Source organism: Gavialis gangeticus, unplaced genomic scaffold (assembly GCF_001723915.1).
Source record: "Gavialis gangeticus isolate Ggan-Ray unplaced genomic scaffold, GavGan_comp1, whole genome shotgun sequence".
Classification (NCBI taxonomy): Eukaryota; Metazoa; Chordata; order Crocodylia; family Gavialidae; genus Gavialis; species Gavialis gangeticus.
Genome location: NW_017729031.1, coordinates 41,328,077 through 41,341,015, shown reverse-complemented (window position 1 = coordinate 41,341,015; position 12,939 = coordinate 41,328,077).

The window sequence follows — 12,939 nt, the reverse complement described above, 5'->3', positions numbered from 1 at the left end:
AGGTATTGAAGACCTGGGTAGACAAAGCCTTGGCTGGGATGATGCAGTTGGGGCTGGTCCTGCTTGGAGCAGGGGGTTGGACTGGATGTGACCCCCTGAGCTCCCTTCCCACCCTCATGGCCTGTATGCTGAAGGAAGCAGGGGTGCAGTGTTAAGATGAACACCAGGCAGCGGTGGGTGCATGTCATACCTTTTGCACCTCGCTAAGATCCACCCCAAAATCCTGCCTCTGCTTTCAGACTTGCAGCTGAGCAAGCCTGCAAAAAGGCAGACGGTCACGGGGGCTAGCATTGTTCCACCAGCTCAGGCCATGCAGGCAGTTTGCATCAGGGTAAATCCAGTCCGGCTCCTTTTGCAACTCTCCGCTGCTTTCCAAGGATTTGTACGCTGTTTGAAAGAGTTCGTACTGTTTTCAGTATCTTGTTGGCTTTTGTGGTTTTCACTGAGTCCTGAGAATCCGGCTAGTCGACAAGGAGGATGAGGAAGAGGAGCCTGTACTCCTAGTGCTGTGAATTTGGCGATTAAAGCCTTGAGAACAGATTAGGCTGAAATCACCGTTTGGGAAATGTCACCTGATAAACCAGCACAGCCTTCACTCCCCCTGTGGGAATCATGGACGGGAGCTATTTCCGATACGCAGCGAGTTGTGCTGTCTTTTCTCCTCCTCCTCTCTAAATGGCCCTTGTTGTGCCCTGGCTCCTTCGCATGGTTTGGTCTTTGCCGCCTCCCCAGCCACAAAACAGCCTCCGCCGTAATTAAGGGAGTGCGATAAAAACGAAATAAAAATATGCGAGATTGCAAGTGCTCGGGAGCCGGGCTGACCTTGGCTTCTTCCGTTCCCAAGACGTCCGTTCAGATTTTGATGTCTGCCGGCTGGGATCGTGGAAAAGCTGTCTTATCGTCATTGTAAGAAATGTTAATACTTCAGGGGAACCTGCCAACAAGGTCCTGGGAGTGCCTGAATAGAGCAAAGCAACCGAGGCTTAGCATCCCCCCTTGCCCAGACTGCATCCCCCATTGCAGAGAGCATCTCTGTGGGGATGCCCTGATGGTGCTGAATGGGGCATTGGGGTATTATTAGGGGAGAATCAGAACAAAAAATTCCTGGATTGACCATGACCTCGTTTTGTGACACAAGGCAGCTGCATTTCAGAGCAGGCAATGGGTCTCTTTGCAGGCCCTGATGAAATCCAGGGTTTTGCAGGCTGGCTAGGACCTTGCTGTGCCTCTGAAGGCATTTGGGGCTCTCTAGGGGATGGCCCCGAAGCACCTCGGCTGGTTTATGCTGCAAGGTGACAGGAGGAAGCTGGTGGCCCTAGGAGATGGTCATTGCTCTGGAGTACAGAAGATAAGAGACCCCTGTGCTCACTGGACTGAATGCAGCACACAGGCCTTTGCCATGACACCCCCTCCTTGGTTTTGTTCATGCGGCACACAAACATGTAGGCACATGCTGCGCATGCAGAACTGCAAGCGAAGAGGGTTGTTTCTATTAACTGTTCATTGTCTTCATCAATGCCTGGAGGATGGGATGCAGTGAGCGCACCCTCAGCATGACTGTGAATGACACCAGGCTGGGGGAGTAGTCGATATGCTGGAGGGTCAGGCTAGGATTCAGAGGGACCTACACAAATTGGAGGATTGGGCCCAAAGAAATCTCATCAGGTTCAACAAGGACAAGTGCAAAGTCCTGCACTTAGGAGGAGCGATCCCCTGCACCGGGGCAGGCTGGGGGGGACGGGCTGGGCAGCAGCTCTGCAGAAAAGGATCTGGGAGGACAGGGGACAAGGAGATGAATATGAGCCAGCAGTGTGCCCTTGGTGCCAGGAAGGCAAACAGCATCCTGGGCTGCATTGGGAGGAGCGTGGCCGGCAGATCGAGGGCAGTGATTCTTCCCCTCTGTTCAGCACTGGGGAGGCCACATCTGGAGTCTGGTGTCCAGCTGTGGGCCCCGCACTACAGAAAGGATGTGGACACGTTGGAGAGAGTCCAGTGCAGGACAATGAAAATGGTTCGGGGAGGCTGGGGGACAGGACTGGTGAGGAGAGGCTGAGGGAAATGGGCTGACTGAGTCTGCAGAAGAGAAGACCGAGGGGGATTGAATAGCAGCCTTCACCTCCCTGCAGGGGGGCTGCAGAGATGATGGTGCTGGACTGGTCTCAGTGGGGGCAGACGACAGGACAAGGAGCAACGGGCTCAAGCTGCAGCAAGGGATGTTGAGGTTGGATATTAGGAAAAACTCTTTCACGAGGAGGGTGGTGAAGCACAGGAACAGGCTCCCCAGAGAGGTGGCGGTCTCTCCATCCTTGGAGGTGTTTAAGCCGTGGGTAGACAAAGTCTTGTCTGGGATGATGTAGTTGGGGCCGGTCCAGCTTGGAGCAGGGGTTGGGCTAGATGTGACGTCCTGAGGTCCCTTCTAACCCCCATTTTCTATGATTTTTATGACTTGGGGAAGAAGATAGGGAGAGGGTTGGCGTGACCTCTATTTTTTTAACACTGGGGAGACACTACACGATCATGACACACAGACACACAGACACACGAGATACGACTGGTGGCAGAGGTGGGATCTGAATACCCCACTGTATTAGAGGCATAATTTGGGAAGAGGAATAGAGTCACTGAAATCCCTTCAGCAAACAATTATCAATTCGGCATCGGGTCGACTGGATAGTGTAGATAGTCAGGATGGTGGATGAGTACATCCAAATGACCGTGCCCAAACTAAAAGAACTGGCGAAAGGAAGAGGCCTTCAAGTGAAGAAAGGGCTAAAGAAAGAAGAGCTGATTAAACTCCTGTGTGACAATGACTCAGCCGCAGAGCCACCTCCATGCACGCCAGCTCCTGAGCCCTCCCCAGCATCACATTCCCGCACGTCAAGTCTGGGAGCTGCTGAGAGATCACCCCCTATGGAGGAGCGCTGGAGGTACCAGATGCGGCTAGAAGCTGAAGAGCAGGAGTGGGAGCGAGAGAGCAAGCGCAAGTATGAGTTGGAGTTGAAAAGGATGGAGATGGAGGCCCGGCGTGAAGAGGCTGAGTGCCGAGAGAGAGACTGTGAGGGAACACCAGCGCCAAGAGGCAGAGGCCAAGCGCAAGCGTGGACTAGAGGTACTCCATCTGCAGCCCCATGGGGGAGATGTGGGCCCTCCGTGAGCGCCCGGGGGACACCCCAAACCGAACTCCCCTGCCTTCTCTTGCTACCGAGTCGGAGACGTTCCTGACGTATGCCTCAGCATCTTCACAACCCGAGAAGACAAGGGCTGATTTTATGGCCCTGGTGTGGGATGCACTGGAAAGTCTGTAAAGCTATGGGTCCAAGCTTTTAAAGGAGGTGGGGGGGGGGAAGTGTGGCAGGAATCCACCTTTGTTTCTCCCCAAAATCTCTGTGCTGTGACAATGTGATTAGGATGGGCCCAGCAGAGGAGACACACCCTTACCCTGTCTCTTTAGGTAACCTGAGCTGGATACAGTCCTGAGGGAGGGGGGAAACCTGCTCCCTCTGCCTACGGGACTGGTATCAGCTACCTGGGTGAGGGGCATCTACCTGGTGGGCTGAAGTCTGCCGGGCAACTAGTGATGTATTTCAAATTGGTTGGCCGACAGCCAACCGGAGCTGGCCTCCATTGGACCAGGTGAACGAGGTCACGGGGCTATATAACTTAAGACTGCCCAGGAGGAAGGGGCAGCAGCCATGCAGGGGACTCAGACGTAGAGAGGAGCTTGACCATCTGAAACTGGCTCTCTCCCCCATGACTCTTGAGCGGGGAACGGCTTTCCTCCAGAGGCGATCTCCAACAGCCTCGGGATGATGCTTGTGAGTAAGCTACTCGAGATCTGGTTAGAGATCTAGCTGGCAGTAACTCAGATGCGTGACCAAAGGCTACCTCAGCCAGACTGGTTTGCTTGATGGGATTTCTATGATATTGCTCTATCCTGTACCCTATTTTCACCCTACCCCTGTAATCAATAAAGTTCTCCTTTGTGACCAGTGTAGGAGACTTACTGAGGGGTGAGTCTAAATTATGCCTGAGAGGTCCCTTAGGTCTGCGGACTAAGGGAGACTTTCCTTTTTGGCCCCCAGCTTGGGGAAGTGCCCCAAGCGCCTGTACTGGGTCGAGTACCCGTAGGACTATTAGGCCCGTGTTTCCCCGAGGACACAGGGCCGAGAGAGTCCCCTCTCGGGGTGGTGGCAGCTTACGTTACCCCCAGGCTAGCGAGTGTGCTCCGGGAGAGGGGTCAGCCGGACGCGAGGCGCCCCAGGGAGGCGCTCGGAGCCTGGACGGTGGTCAGGCGCAGGGAGGTGGGTGGCTTAATGCAGGAGCGCCCCCTACTGGCCCACCACAGATGTGACCTCCTGAAGTCCCTTCTAACCCCCATTTTCTATGATTTTTATGAACTTGGGGAAGAAGATAGGGAGAGGGTTGCTGTGACCTCTATTTTTTTAACACTGGGGAGACACTACATGATCATGACACACACACACGAGATACGACTGGCCCAGTAAAGCTAAAGAAGATTCTGTACTGAGGCTCCAGGCAAACACCATAGTTCTCTCTACCTTACGATGCCTAAAACAATATATTGAAACCGCATACACTAAATAAATCTCAGATTGTCCTATCTCCTGCCTCTGCAATCACAACAGGTGCCTGAAGACCTAAGCAACCGTGGGAGTGACAAGAAAGCTTTTCCGAACCCCAGGTTGACGGGAACTGAAAACAGAGCCTGATATTTGGGTCGGTTCCTCCTACAGCCACGTGGATTTTACCTAATCCTCCCTGATGACTGCCAGGTTTGCTCATTTTTCCACCCTGCTCTCTCCATCTCTCTGACACAACCATCCATCAGGGTTGGCTGTTTAGATGTCCAAATCTTCCCCTTAAAAACAAGGCCTGTGTGCGAGAGGAAAGGTGCCAACGCTATAAACCCCTATCTGAAAAAGATGAAGAAGAAAAAAAAGGAGGAATGTTGAAAGGAGCCTCGGTGGGTGTATTTTCCAAAGAAAATAGAAGCAAACATGACGGACACCAAGAATAACATCCGACTTTATGCTGCCAGCCCATTTTATGTCTTAAATACCAGTAAACTTTTCTCCAACATAATTTCTGGGAAAGAAAAAGAAAAAATAAAAAGGATCCACATACTTAGAGTCATTTTCAAGTAGGCACTATACAAAATGCTCTGGAAGCCAGCGGTAGTGATCACTGGCTTGTTACCATTATATAAATAGTATTTTCAAATGCAGCTGGGCCCTCACATGAGCAGAGACCTAATTGATGCCGAAATATGCTTAAGTTCAGTGACTTCACGTGGAAAATATTGCACTGGCTAATTAATGGCAAGGAGGAGAGATGATGCATTACCTTATAAAACAAGGAACTGACTTGCTGAGTCTCTCTTCAAAAGGGAAAAGAAGCAAAAAAAAAAAAGGGGGGGGAGGAATGAAAGGAAAGGGGCTTTGGGAGTTTCATGTGAAGACGACAAAGCAAAATACACAGAGATGCACAGATACACACACAGACAGAGACACACACAGAAGCCAGACATGGAAACAATTGGGAGGAAATGATTTTTTATTTATCTAACAGTCCCCAGCCCAAACTGGGGTTTGGTGTGTGTCTGACAGAAAGACAGCCTGGAAACTTAGCTATCGATGAAACACTTCTCACCCATGTAGACAGGCTCTGCTCTCTGTTTCACACCTGGAAGGAGAGGCTCCTGCTCAAGTGGATGGTGCAAACTCAATGCAGAAGTTAACAGATGCAAGTCTCGGGCCTGTGTTGCACAGGCGATGGGGCTGGATGATTATAACGCTGCCTTCTGACCTTAAAAAACCTGTGAGCTTTATTTTAAGCTGTTGGCATCACATAAGGACAGGCAAGGCTGCAAGGAGGGGGGATGGGTCTTAGGGGATGGTGCGCGGGCTTGGAGGTGTGGCCGGAGGAATTGCAGTCGTGAGCAATGGGATGGGCGTGCGTGCATCGTGCCCGAGCCGTCCCAATCAAACTGGGCCCTGTCTGCTCAGCCCGCATATGTTTCATCCCAAAAGGAAGCCGGGCAAGGACAGGGTCTTTCCTTTGAGATGGGCCCAGCTAAAAGGCTGACCCCATGAGCAGCCAAAGAAGCAGAAAGGGAAAAATGAACCCTTTCCTGAAAGGAAATAATGAAGCCTTCTGCCTCATCTCCTACTCACTGGAGGACCCTTCTGTATCCTACATGTGCTCCCAAAAGCTCTGCCTTATGAGAGACTCATCTGCTGTGTTGCAGATCTCAGGGGCAGGGAAGTCTTCGGTCTTAAACTTTCCCTGTCCCTTTATTGGGGGTTGGACTAGATGACCTCCCGAGGTCCCTTCCAACCTGAATTTTTGTGATTATTGTGACTCGGTTCCTCCTTTATAACACTCTCAGTAGTTCATCACTCTCCCTGCAGCCCCTTTTCCCATTTCTCCCTTCTTGGCTGTTGCTTAGCCAGTCCATGCCTATTTAGCTCTTCAGTCTTTCCTCTCATCTCAGTTATTCTGGCCCTTTTAAACACTTGAATAGCTCCATTTTAGGAGACTTTTTCCAAGATTAACCAACTTGGTGTCTTAGTGCTTCTGCAGAAGGAGCCCATAATCCCCTTAACCCTTCTTGTGCTTCAATCCCAACCGCAGCTCATATCGCAGTTGTTGGTTGCTATTGCCCCTTTTGCACTCATTGCTTCCTGAGATTTGCTCTCCAAGCCATTTTTGAGACAAATGGTATTAGTTAGCATCATTCTGAGATGAATCTTTATATTTTCGGCTGATAGGTCTAGCCTGTTAAACCCATTTCTACACTGCAGACTGATTGTCACATTTTTCCATGTGGGTTATCTCCTGAGCTAGAAGCAGCATAGCGATGTTCACACAGCCTTGGAGGCAAGCTAATTAGCTTGCAGGCAGGCTAATTGGTGCTGACTGTCACCCATGCTATTTAACTCACACTGCCGTGCAAGGAGAGCGACACCACTTTTGGTTCAGGGGTGCATACGTAGAAAGCTGCATGGGGTATTTGAGACACTGTATGGTTGCAATATAGACACAGCTTGAATTCCCCATCTTTCTTTTTTCCTGCCCATGGTGCTGTTTGCAACTCCTCCTAAGTCATTATTGCCTGTATGTTTCATTATGACATAGTTTATTCCTGCTGCCATAGATAATGAAGGTGCTGAATGAGACTTTTGCAGTGTCGTAGCAGGTACATCCGTCTCCTGAAGACAGTGTTTATGCTGGATGGGATGATGGAGTTGGAGCTGGTCCTGCTTTGAGCAGGGGGTTGGACTAGATGTGACCTCCTGAGGTCTCTTCAACCCTCATTTTCTATGATTCTGTTATTTTTGGGCAGGATCTGATGCGGCAAGCTGAAGACCTTGGTGGTGTCTGCGGAAGAAATTGCAGAGCTGTCATAAACCGTGTCATCCCATACTTTTGACCAGCTTACCTGTATCCTCCCTCTCCAGCCATCTGAGGCTACCTGTCACACTCCGAATCCAGACTCCGACAGACCCCCTCCTTCTCAATGGCTAAAACCAAACCAAGCTGTCACATAACCTTCTCCCCAGGTGGAGAAAATGCAAGAGCAATCAACACGTGAAGGTTGTTAGGAATGATGCTTCACGCAAGGCTTATGCAAGGATTTCAAAGAGCATGGCAAGAAGGTCATATACTTAGATTAGAAGAGAGATTCCAACAGCTTTACCAGGTGAATCTTGCTTTCCTTCTTTGGAAATCGTTTTCTTTCAGAGACTGGCAGCCTTTTTCTACCACTGAAGGAACAGGAATTTGAGAAAGACGTCTTTGAAAATGCCAACTCTCCAAGGTAGCTTTGTCACGCACGTGGCCTTTAGGATGCAAGTACTAGTGAGAGCTGGGGATGGACCTTTAATTATTTTACCTGACCTTGCACAACTCCTTGAGTATTTGTGCCACTAGCTTCAGGCCAAGATAACCTCAGCAGCAATAGAGAATCCTGTCATAAATTACTGAGCATCAGCTGTGTGGCCTAGGGCAATGAAAGCAACTTAAACCCTCTATGCCTTGCACTCTCATCAGCACTAAAGGGAGAATAATACTGAACTTACCTCACAGGCCTCACGTGTTAGCCAGTTTTTTAAAGACAACTTTGCAAGGCGTAACTGGCTGTGTACAAGCACGCTTAGCCACAAAAGCAGATACCTATGCATGTGTGAAAGCTGGCTGTTATATCCAATTCTTGCTATTCCAACTTGCAACTGCTAATGAGTACTCTAACGAGTATTCTGCTATGAGCCAGGCAGACCATGGGTAGGGGAGCGAACGTCTATAACAAAGTGCTTTTAGTCCCAGATTCACAAAGGTGCCTAGATTCCTGCTCTCATCAATAGGAATTCAGCTCCCAAATACTTTTGGGAGTCTGGCCTATTGTGCCTGCGATTAATCCACTTTCCTAATGTAGTCAAGAAACCGTTTTTGTCACAGAGACGAGATCCTGACTGTATCCTCTGACTGAGATAAAATCCCAGCTTTCCACGGTCTCGCAACTTATTTGCATGCCTGAAATAATGAATGCAAGCGGAGCTGGTCTTGTATTGTGCAAGGCTGAGATGTACCAGGGCTTTGAATACCACACGAATCAGGGCGAGGAGAGCCAGAGTGTTATAACAAACCAAGCATTTTGCAGCAAATAGCGCCCCTTGCAAATCTGGCCTTGCTTCTGAGCCCAGGCTGCATGTGTTTTCCTGGTCCTAGGGCAGGGGTGGGGACTTTTTTGAAGTCCTCAAAGCACATAGGAATTCCCCCATCACCTCTGTGCTGAAAGGCATGCTCCCTTCCTTCTTCCACCTGGCAAGGATGCTTTCTTCGCTGTTGTGGGGGCAGGAGGAGCATCCTGTCCCCTCCAGGCAGGCTCCGCGGGGACTTGACTCAGTTGGGAGCAGTGGCAGCAGCAGTAATGGGCACCTTGCCTACTCCCCTGAGAGTGGGCATGGAGAGGGGGATCCCTCCACTCATTGCCACTGTTGTTCCCAGCTGAGCCCATCCTCTGCACAGCCTGGCTCCTGCACCCTCCTTTGCCAAATCCTGGATCTGCCCCTACCCCAGCCTCCTTCACGGTGCCAATGCTCTTGCAGGAGCGGGGGACCATGGCAGCAGTCAGGGTGGAGGTGGGGGCTTAACTTAGAATAAGAGAATCATGAATTGTAGAAAACAAGGGTTGAAGGGACCTCAGGAGGTCACATCTAATCCAACCCCCTCCTCAAAGCAGGACCAGCCCTAGCTACATCATCCCTTGTGCCATTCATGCCAGAAAGCTGAGCCAGCACCGCTTTGGAGGGTTTGAGTCCAAGCTTCTGGTTCAATCCCAGCTCTGAATAACATGTTATTAGTTGAATAAGTCAGTTAAAAAAAATACAAGTCATAAAAAGAGGGAGTTGAAAGGGGTTTCCTTTTTGAAGGGATTTTGTTCTGTGCACACAGAAGCAAGGCATCTGTATCTACAGAAGTGTGCGGGTGTACCTGAGCCAGTAGGGAAAAGACACCCTTTGGAAATGGTGTCTATGAAGACTTGTAGGAAGACAGGGAACTGGGGCTTTTAAATGGGTTCATCCCTTTAATAACAAGGGCTCTTATGCCATGACGATCCCATCTCAGACCTCAGGGAGTGATCTTGCTCCACTGTGGGACATGAATACGTTCCTCCCTCCTGTATCTCTTCCATCATGTCTAGGCTCAGATGCACCAGCACAGGTCCAGATCCCTTCCTCAACTCAGTGTGCTCCAGTGGATCCTGTCTTCTTAACACTTCTGATTTTGCATTTCTTTAATATGAGAGCAGTGTTATGGCTTCCCACTAGTAGAAATAGAAGATGATTTCTCCTCTCTGGGCTCCGGGTGCACAATGCCTCTATGTAGATTTGGAAACAAGCAGGCAGAAGGTAAGGTGCACCTCGGCTTGAAGGCACACGCTCTTTCCTGGATCTATTGTCTGGATTATTTTGCAAAGTGATTCACTTCCATCCCTAAATGGGAGTGTTTCAGAGCTGGCGGTATCCTCTGCTCTCCACCTTCCCCGCTGAGATCACTAGGTCAAGGCAGGCTAAAGTCGCCGGCCGTTGCCAGCTGCATGCATGGAAATGAGCACCTAGATGTTAACATATCCTGGCCTCTGCTCCGCAGGTTTGCATTGATTGCAGAGTGGATGGAAACAAAGGCTCCAGCTATCACCCCACCCTTGAGGTAAATCCAAACCTGGTTGCTGCTGGCATTGAGAGAAGAAGTGGCAGGGAGTAAAGAGAAAATTGTGTTTGCAGAGAGACACTGAAGGTAGAAAGAGAGGAGATTAAAAGTCTTACCTACATGCATGCTCCTGTAAGCCATGAGCATCTGTACAGGAGATCTGCCCTACATGACAACCATGAGGATGGATTGAATGGGACCCACAAATGAGTGGGATAGAGGAATGAAATCACTGATGGAGTCACACAAAGCTATGAGATGGACCCATGGCACCACTGATGGTAGCCAATTCTGACCTCAGCCAGAGTTAAACCAACATCAAGAGCACCATAAAGAACGCCAGAGGAAGACCCTAGGGACCGATCTTAGGGTTTTGTACTGTTTCTATCAGCCCTGAGTGCAGAAGAAGTAACCCCCTGCCTCTGACTGAATCGTGTGTTACCGAACCAAGCCTTTCCCAGCTTAGAGAGAAGACGACGGTGAGGCGATATGTTAGGGGCGTATAAAATACTGGATGGTGTGGAATAAAACAAGGATTTACTATTTACCATCTCTTTCCATCTAGAACAAGAGGACATACAATGGAGTGAGTAGGATGCTGGTTTAAGACAAAAAAAGGAGGGTTTTTCACTCATCAACTTGAGGAAACCATTGGCACAGAGCGCTACAGAGGCTGATAATTGAATTGGTTCAAAAGGGGATTGGACACCTTCATGGAGGAGGTGGAGAAGAGGTCTGCCAGTGGGTATTAAACGTGATAGTTCATGTTGGGACTTTCTAGTCCTAGTGCTGAAAGCTGAAGGGAAGGAGGGCCAGGGTCAGGTCAGTCTGGACAAGTCCTCCATAAATACTTTTCCCCTTAGAGATACAGGACATTGGGCTAGATGGCCTGTGACCTGCCCCAGTCTGGCTTCTCTTATACTTTTGGCCTTGTTCCCTTAAGAAAAACTCCAGGGGAAAAACAAAAATCTATTTCAGAGGCTACTTCTACAGTTGCAGAAAGACTTCAGTGACTTATGAAGCTTGAGAGGCAGTCCCACCCAGATGAATGTCATTGTGGGGGCGATGTCTTACCAGGGCTGCGGCCAGGTCGAAGACCTGGCATGAAATCTGTCCAACTATTTTTTTTTTTAATTTTCTTTCATTTGTTGCCTGTTCTGGTTTCCCTTAATTAGTAGCTTTGAGTGGTTCCCACACGCTTGGGCTGGAGCCACAGGGGTAGGAGACATGGCCCGATTCCTATTTAAAACAATTCAGCAAGTAATTTGATTTGCTGCAGCCTTCTTGTCACTGGAGTGTCCCCGGGGAGCTGGGAGGAGGGGTGGGAAGGTCTGGCTTCAAAGTGCCCTCAGTGGGACATCTCTACACTTCACGCTGGGGAGCTAAAGAAACAAAAATGGGCCAAGTTCCCCCTTCCTTCTCTCTGGGGTGATGCCAGTACAATGACCCCAAAGATAAATTTTGGCCCAGTACCTCACTGTTTCCAAGAGCTCTTGCTGTTGTTAAACTACGTGGTTTTTAGTCAAGAGTGTTTGATGAGGAATTCTTCTTACCCCCTAGGGAGATTGGAGAAAGCTAAGACGGTTGCAGATAGGTATATGTTATATATGTTAAACACATGTTTAAATACATGGCAGTACCAGCGGGACAGGCCAAGGCTGTCCATTATCCTAAGAATGGGAAAGGCACGGGATGAGCCAGTCCCCGGTGCAATAAAAGAGACATCTGTACTCCTTCCTGTTGTACGCCAACCCTGCCCTGCTGGAGACATCACGGAGCCAGCAGGGACTTCATACTCCTGGGCCAGTTCAGTCTTTGATCTCGCTGCCGCAAGTCTTCCAGCAAGAGAGCCCCTACTTGGAGAGCCACTGGGCAGCACAGTGCCGATGTCAGCTCTCATTTACTGCTAAGCAAGGCTGGATTTGAAGGAAGGAAAAGGCTGCACGCATACAGCCTGGTGTTATTACTCAAGGCCTGAAGAATTTGTGGGGTTTAATAACAACTCAGTAGGTGCAAGAGTAGCTATGCAGGGAGGGGAGGTACAGATCAAAACTTCATGGGGGGAAGCATCAAAGCGTGGACAATAAGAGACTAACAGGTCAGAGATTGGCCGCTGGAATACCCACGGAGAATACCATAGGTCGTGCAGATCTACGGGCCAGACACCACCTCCTCCTGGGCTCCATACTCGTCTGGGACTCCAGGAAGGAAAAGAGGACATAGAAAATAGCACTGAGAGCTCCTGCTCAGCACTGGAGGACACACAGAGAATTTAGGTACTAGAGAACCTGGCTCAGCTTCCCCAAAATTGAACAGTTATAAACCATACATGCTCTTTCCTCATCGTTTATCATGGAAGGTTCCCTGGTCCAGGGACAGCATTGGCATTGGTTATTCCTTTTTAAACTCTCTGTGCTGGACAGAAGCTTCATATTCAGATTTAGTAGAAATGGTCTTGTTCTTCTCAGATGCCTAGTATAGCAGCTCCAGGGAGGATTGCAGTTTGAACGCATCTGAGATGCATGCAACTTTCCTGAGAAGATTTAATGCCCTGTCAAAATTGCAAGGCTGTTTGCTCAAAAATTAAATTCTCAGCCTGTGCCTGGTCTGGCCATGTGAACTAAGGCTGAGTACACACGTGCCAATGATCTGGGAGAATTATCCTAGGTTTCTTCTCCTGGTAAAAAAAAATCCTTACCCAGAGAC